This window comes from Magnolia sinica, chromosome 12 (genome assembly GCF_029962835.1).
Source record: "Magnolia sinica isolate HGM2019 chromosome 12, MsV1, whole genome shotgun sequence".
Taxonomy (NCBI): Eukaryota; Viridiplantae; Streptophyta; class Magnoliopsida; order Magnoliales; family Magnoliaceae; genus Magnolia; species Magnolia sinica.
Window position 1 is genome coordinate 79,854,537 of NC_080584.1, and position 6,000 is coordinate 79,860,536.

The window sequence follows — 6,000 nt, forward strand, 5'->3', positions numbered from 1 at the left end:
CCTTGTGACCGCGCCGTCGCCGCGGTTCCGATGCTGTATCTCGCACGCCAATCTGATACTCTAGCCAGGAGATGCGGGCCAGCGTTCGGTGCGAGGAAAATGCCGCGCGTGCGAATTCCGAGAAAATCTTTACGACTTGTCACATCAATCCATCGATCAATCAATCCCATCATATCAAGTACATGTCAAGTACACATCACCTTTCACCCATTCCCAAGTAACCCCAAAGTCAAAAGTTTCTTACACAAGCCCATACTTTCCTTACACTATTTGCCACAAAAGTCAAAAAGTCTCTTACATACCCATCACTCACCACATCCATCACCCATCACTCCTCTCTCTTTACAACCCTCTCTCTCCTTCATTTTCAAATCTCATTCCAATCAAACCCAAAAACCACCACACATCCAAGCCTCTCCCCATCTCTTCCAAGCTACAAGTGTGGCCCACCTTTCCTATCCTTTCATCTCCCATCTCAACCATCAAAACCTCATCTCCTCCGTTGGAATCAAAGCTAAGGAGCTAAGGAAGCCTAGGGTGCAAGAAGAAGCCGGTGGGTGATCGTGGATGTTATCTTTTATCTCTTTTTTTGATTTAATGGTCCACATATGTGAGACCCACCTTGATGTATGCTTATATTCAAGAGAGGTCCATAGTGGTGGGGCCCCTCCGATATTGCCGATGTCTCCCTCTTTCTCTCTCTCTCTCTTTCTATGATTATGGCCTACCTAATATATGTTTATCATCCATGCCATCTACTGGTGGACCCCATCTATGTGGGACACACCATGATATTTTTTTATGCCATCTCAACCATCCGTAGGGGGCCCACCTTGATGTGGCTAGAGTGGGGTGTGGCTTTCAATGAAGTGTGATCTATGTGGGCCCACCCAGCTCCATAGCTCAGGTGGCAGGCCAAGTGAAAGATGCGTCGTTTCAACATAGGGGGTCTTGGTATTGATCCCAAACATGGAGTGTGCGCTGACATGAGTGTGTATTGACATGGAGTGTGTACTGGCATGGAAGTGGACTGACGGTGGGGTCCATGGGACGACATTGTCCATCCATTTCAGTGGGCCACACCATTGTATGTGTTCTATCCGAACCGTCCATCATTCAAGGACGTGGGTCCATCCCTGGTGCGTGTGCATGTCAGACCCATAGCTCAACTGGCGGACTGAATGGATGTACCTCATTTCAACGCTGGGTCTTGGGATTGATTCCCTAGTGCGGTGGCTAGCAATGAAGCGTGTACGGGCAGTGGGGCCCGTGGGACCACCTATGCCGTCCATTCATGTTGGTGGGCCACACCGTGCAGCGTGTGGGGTCTCCACCGTCCCTGGACGGTGGGACCCACCCCACGTGTGGGGCCACCTTGGCATGTGCGTCCGTCCAGGCCGTCCAGGGGCTGGACGTCATGTACATATTAGCTATAATATTAATTTATTATATTATATTAATATAATATATGGTATATATATTATATATTATATTATAATATAATATAGCATCTTATATGTATTGACGGTGGGCCCTACGTGGCCTCTGCTCTCCTTTTTAATGCAGTAAAGCTGCACTGCAACAGCTATATTAGTATATATAATATAGATATTTAATATTTTATATAAAATATGTAAGGGTGGGCCAACGTGGGACCCACCTTTGCTTGTCTGTAAAGCAGCCATAGCTGCGTATACGGTAGCTGTACAGCTGCCCTGTTGACGTACCACCAGCTGCTGTACACGGCAGCGAATTCCGTGGGTCCCACCTGTTTCACCCATGCCAATGGGACCCACCATGATGCATGTGTTGCATCCATACCGTCCAACCATTTATGAGATCATTTTGTGGCATGGAAAAATGAGTAAATCAGATCTACAGTTCAAGCCGACACCACCATTTAAACAGTAGACCATGGCATCCACCTTTCGAACTTCTAAGGGTCATGGTAGTTTCTAATTAAGCTGATATTGTTTTCACTTCATTTATCTTTATGTTAACTTATGAATAGGTCGGATCTCAAATATACATAAGGGTGGGCCCAACTTGATATACATGAGGCCGTTGGTGCGGCTCGATTTGATGTACATGAGGTCCATGGGTGCGGCCCAATTTGATATACATGAGGCCCACTTGATATACGAGGCCTAATTTTGAGGCCTGTGCGATGTGGCCCATATGATGTATTTGAGGCCCAGGTGCGAGGCCCACCTGTTGTGTATTCGAGGCCCGATGTGATGTATGTTGGTCCATATGATGAGGCCTATGTGACGTAAAAGAGGCCCATTGTGATTGTACGTGAGGCCATAGGCCCACTATATGTTTAGCTGTATGTAGGCCACCCCCCCGGGAGCAATGTTGGTTTGACGTCCACATTGATGGGCAATGATGGTTAGATGTCCTCATTATGACCTTCCCTTAGGCCTTGTTAGGCCCATTTTCTTCGTGGGTTAACCCAAATAAATGGGCCCCACTCACCGTATGTGATTGACCGATTTCGAATACCAATTTCGATTATCGATTTTCCGATTTTTTATTCTGATTATGAGTACATAACAACATGACATCATAATACATGCCCATACGCATCATCTGCATGTTTGTGATAAGACGAGTGATTGATCATAGCACATGCCATTGGGCAAATTGTTATGGGACTCTCTGATAGAGGGAGATGCCCACATGAGTGCGTAGTATGCGCATGATTGCTGTATGACTGGATTGCGTGATTCATGCATCTCACATTACGTGACATGTATACTATACACCCTAGTGACATCAGGGTCATAGCCGCCACAGGCATATCGTGGTTGGCAGGATTGGATACCGAAAATCTTATTCTACATAGGGTGATATAGATATCCCTGGGTGAAAGTCCCTAAACCCTTATAGCACCAAGAGGTTGCTCCAACATCTAGACCAAGTGAGTATATGAGCGCCGAGTGCCAATTACCAGAAGACCGCGCTTTCCACTGTGTCATGGTCGGTTGGAAGGGGGTGCGGCCTTACCCGTCCGAGAGGAGGGGGCAAAGCTAGGCTGAGTTTGACCAGCTCGAGGAATGGGTCCGCTATCGACGAGCCGAGCCCGATATTGGCAGGCGGATAGTGAGGTCTCTTCCACTCGCCTTATTGCGCGCGATGGGGCGGCAATCTGGTTTGGAGTGTACTAGACCCCGGTGATATTCCAGATTTGAGCTGTATTGATATGTGGATTTAGATGAGGATTCGTATGCTTGACTTACATCTCGCATCGCATGGCCTTGGTATGGCCGACATCAATCATGCCTTGCATCGCATAGCCTTGGTACGACTAATGGTATTCATGGACTCATCAGCATATTCCGCATTACTCTGATACTGCATAATTACATTACTACCTTGTGCACACACTTACACCACCCTCTAAGCTTTCCATAAGCTTATGCACGACCGTTGCGTGCAGGTGACGTTGGAGCGCAGCAGCGCTGAGGCAGGAGCGCTTTGCAGATCATCTTGGAGCTTTTTGTTCATTATCATTGTATTTCCCTTTATGCTCATTGTACTTGTAAAGTTTTTTATCATAGTAGAAATGTGATGGAGTTTTTGGTTGTTGTTTGTGGGTTATGCCTTTGGTTATGCTTATTACGAATCAAATTGACATTGGAAATCCTCCTCGTAGCATCCCAGGATCGGAACCTGGCGAATGGGCGCCGGGAGCCGAGAATGGGGTTTTACGGAGGCTGTCGGCGGTAGATTCGGCCATCGAGAATTTTGTGAGCCCGGTTTTCAAGTTTGAGGTGTGATAATCCAGTTGAAGGATATAACCATAAAAATCAAATCTGAACTTCTTTTGATCTAATTTTCAAGAGATGAGAGGCATGAGAATTAGAATTGATTCCAACATAAAACCATGCCCATGAGACAAAGTAAACAACAGAATTTAACCAATCCACAACCAATCTGAAGAGTTATGAACATTAGGAAGGAGTTCATCATCCAACAATATCCATGAGACGATGGTGAACAACAGGGCTTCCTAACTTCATAATCACAATAATGAAAAGAACATGTTCAAAGCTATCGCAAATCCATTGTAATTTAAGTCACAATAAACCATTAAAAACTAAAGGCATTCCTCATAATCAAGCTAAAATCAAAATCAGTTCAATTAACATGAATCAAAAGGCATAAATAAAAAGTCTCTCATCACGCTACAAGCTTCACCTCTTAGCCCTAGCTAAGAGGTTTAACCCATCATAGACATGGTGAGGCTAAAAATCTTAAAAAGCATCAAAGGGGAGAAAAAAACTTAAGAGGAAGAATGGAAAAGGAAGAGGCGAGGTCGACCGCTCTCTCTCTCTCTCCACGGCTTCTTCTCATGTCAAAAGATCTGAATCCCCTCCTCCACGACTTGCTCTCCCTTTTATAGGCATGAAGGAGGTGCTAGGTCGGTTCCTGCGAAGGCTTTACGCACCAACAGCGTGCGCAGCTGTGAAAACGCAAGCCGAGTTGCATTCTGAAGGAATTTTCGGACGATGGACAGTCCAAGAATCAATTTTGCCTCCATGGTTGGGGTAAAGACTCCCCTCTGAAGATTTTGAACGGTTTGGATCACACATCTGAACACAAACAATGGCCACAACTCCCTGTAACATCCGGAAAAACCAGACGTGCGTATGGTGCGAACAGACCTGTGCTGAGATGCTTGGTGGGCCCCATAGTAATATTTTCGGTGAAATTCACCCTACTCATTAGATTCCTGGCGAAAAACCAATCGGAAAGGAGTGGTTTTGGTTAATTTTTGATGCAGTCGACTGTATCAAATTAACTCGCCATTCATCCTGCGTTTTTCGGCAATCTTCGTGTGTACGTGTGCATGGGGCCAAAAGGCCAGCAAGACCATGGTCTTAGCCACCCCTGGACGTAATGGACAGTGCAGATCATCTGTTTAGACGATGGGTGTGGCCCACTGTGATCAACCGGCGCGAACAGGGTGCGTCCACTGGTTCCAGCATGAGAGGGAGACAGATCAAGGCAGGTTTGACTGCCTTGACATTCTGGTGCAGCGCGAGTGCACATACCCCCTGTGCACGTGCTACCTAGGCGAGGTCCACTCTTGATGTTCATGATGAATCCGCTCCGTCCATCCATTTTGTCATTCAATATATAGGGTTGAGACCAAAATTGAAGCATATCCAGATATCAAGTGGGCCCCAAATTAGTGATTTAGTGGCTGATCTGTTCGTTGGGCCGCTTCCATAAAGATCCAAGGGCTGAATTTCGACGTGTATGATTAATTTAAGGTCCTCAGGCCAGATATAGCGTTTCGAGTCAAACGAATGGTGCGAACCCTGTGATCTTACATTCTGGATGATTTTCAGGCCTTTGGACTTCAATCACTTGATTTTCCCGGATCTTTAGCATGTAATTTCTTCGATCTCGCTCCCCTAAGATCCGTCCCTTACCTTGATGATTTCTGAGCGTTAATTTCATGCTATTAGTACCCTTTTTCAGTCTTAGCTCTTAAATTCACCTTGCAATAAAAACATGATTAAAATATGACGTTAAGCATTATCATGTACGTAAAATCAAGTACTAATTGGGATTTAATATGCAATATTTGACCCTCAACACAATCTCCAACTAGCATTTTGCTAGTCCGGAGAAAAGTATGTGAAAAATATTTTAAGAAATACGGGACAAATTCTATAAAGTCGAGTGATTTTTGAAAAACAATCCAGATACTAGATTTCTAAGGGCCCGTTTGGCCGGGTGGATTGGAAGGGATTGAATGGTATTAGGTGGATAGCGTGGATTTCAAGGTAATGATGGTGTTGTCAGTGGATTGTCTTAAGATTCATGGGATTGCTATATCCCAGGATTGCTATATCTAGTTTGTTTGGCACACCCAGCCAATCCCGGGTTTAAACCTTCCCATCCCTTCCAATCCCCCAAACCAAACACGTCCTAGGCAAATTTGAACGGATTAGGATGGATTGGATGGGATTTAAAGGTAATAAT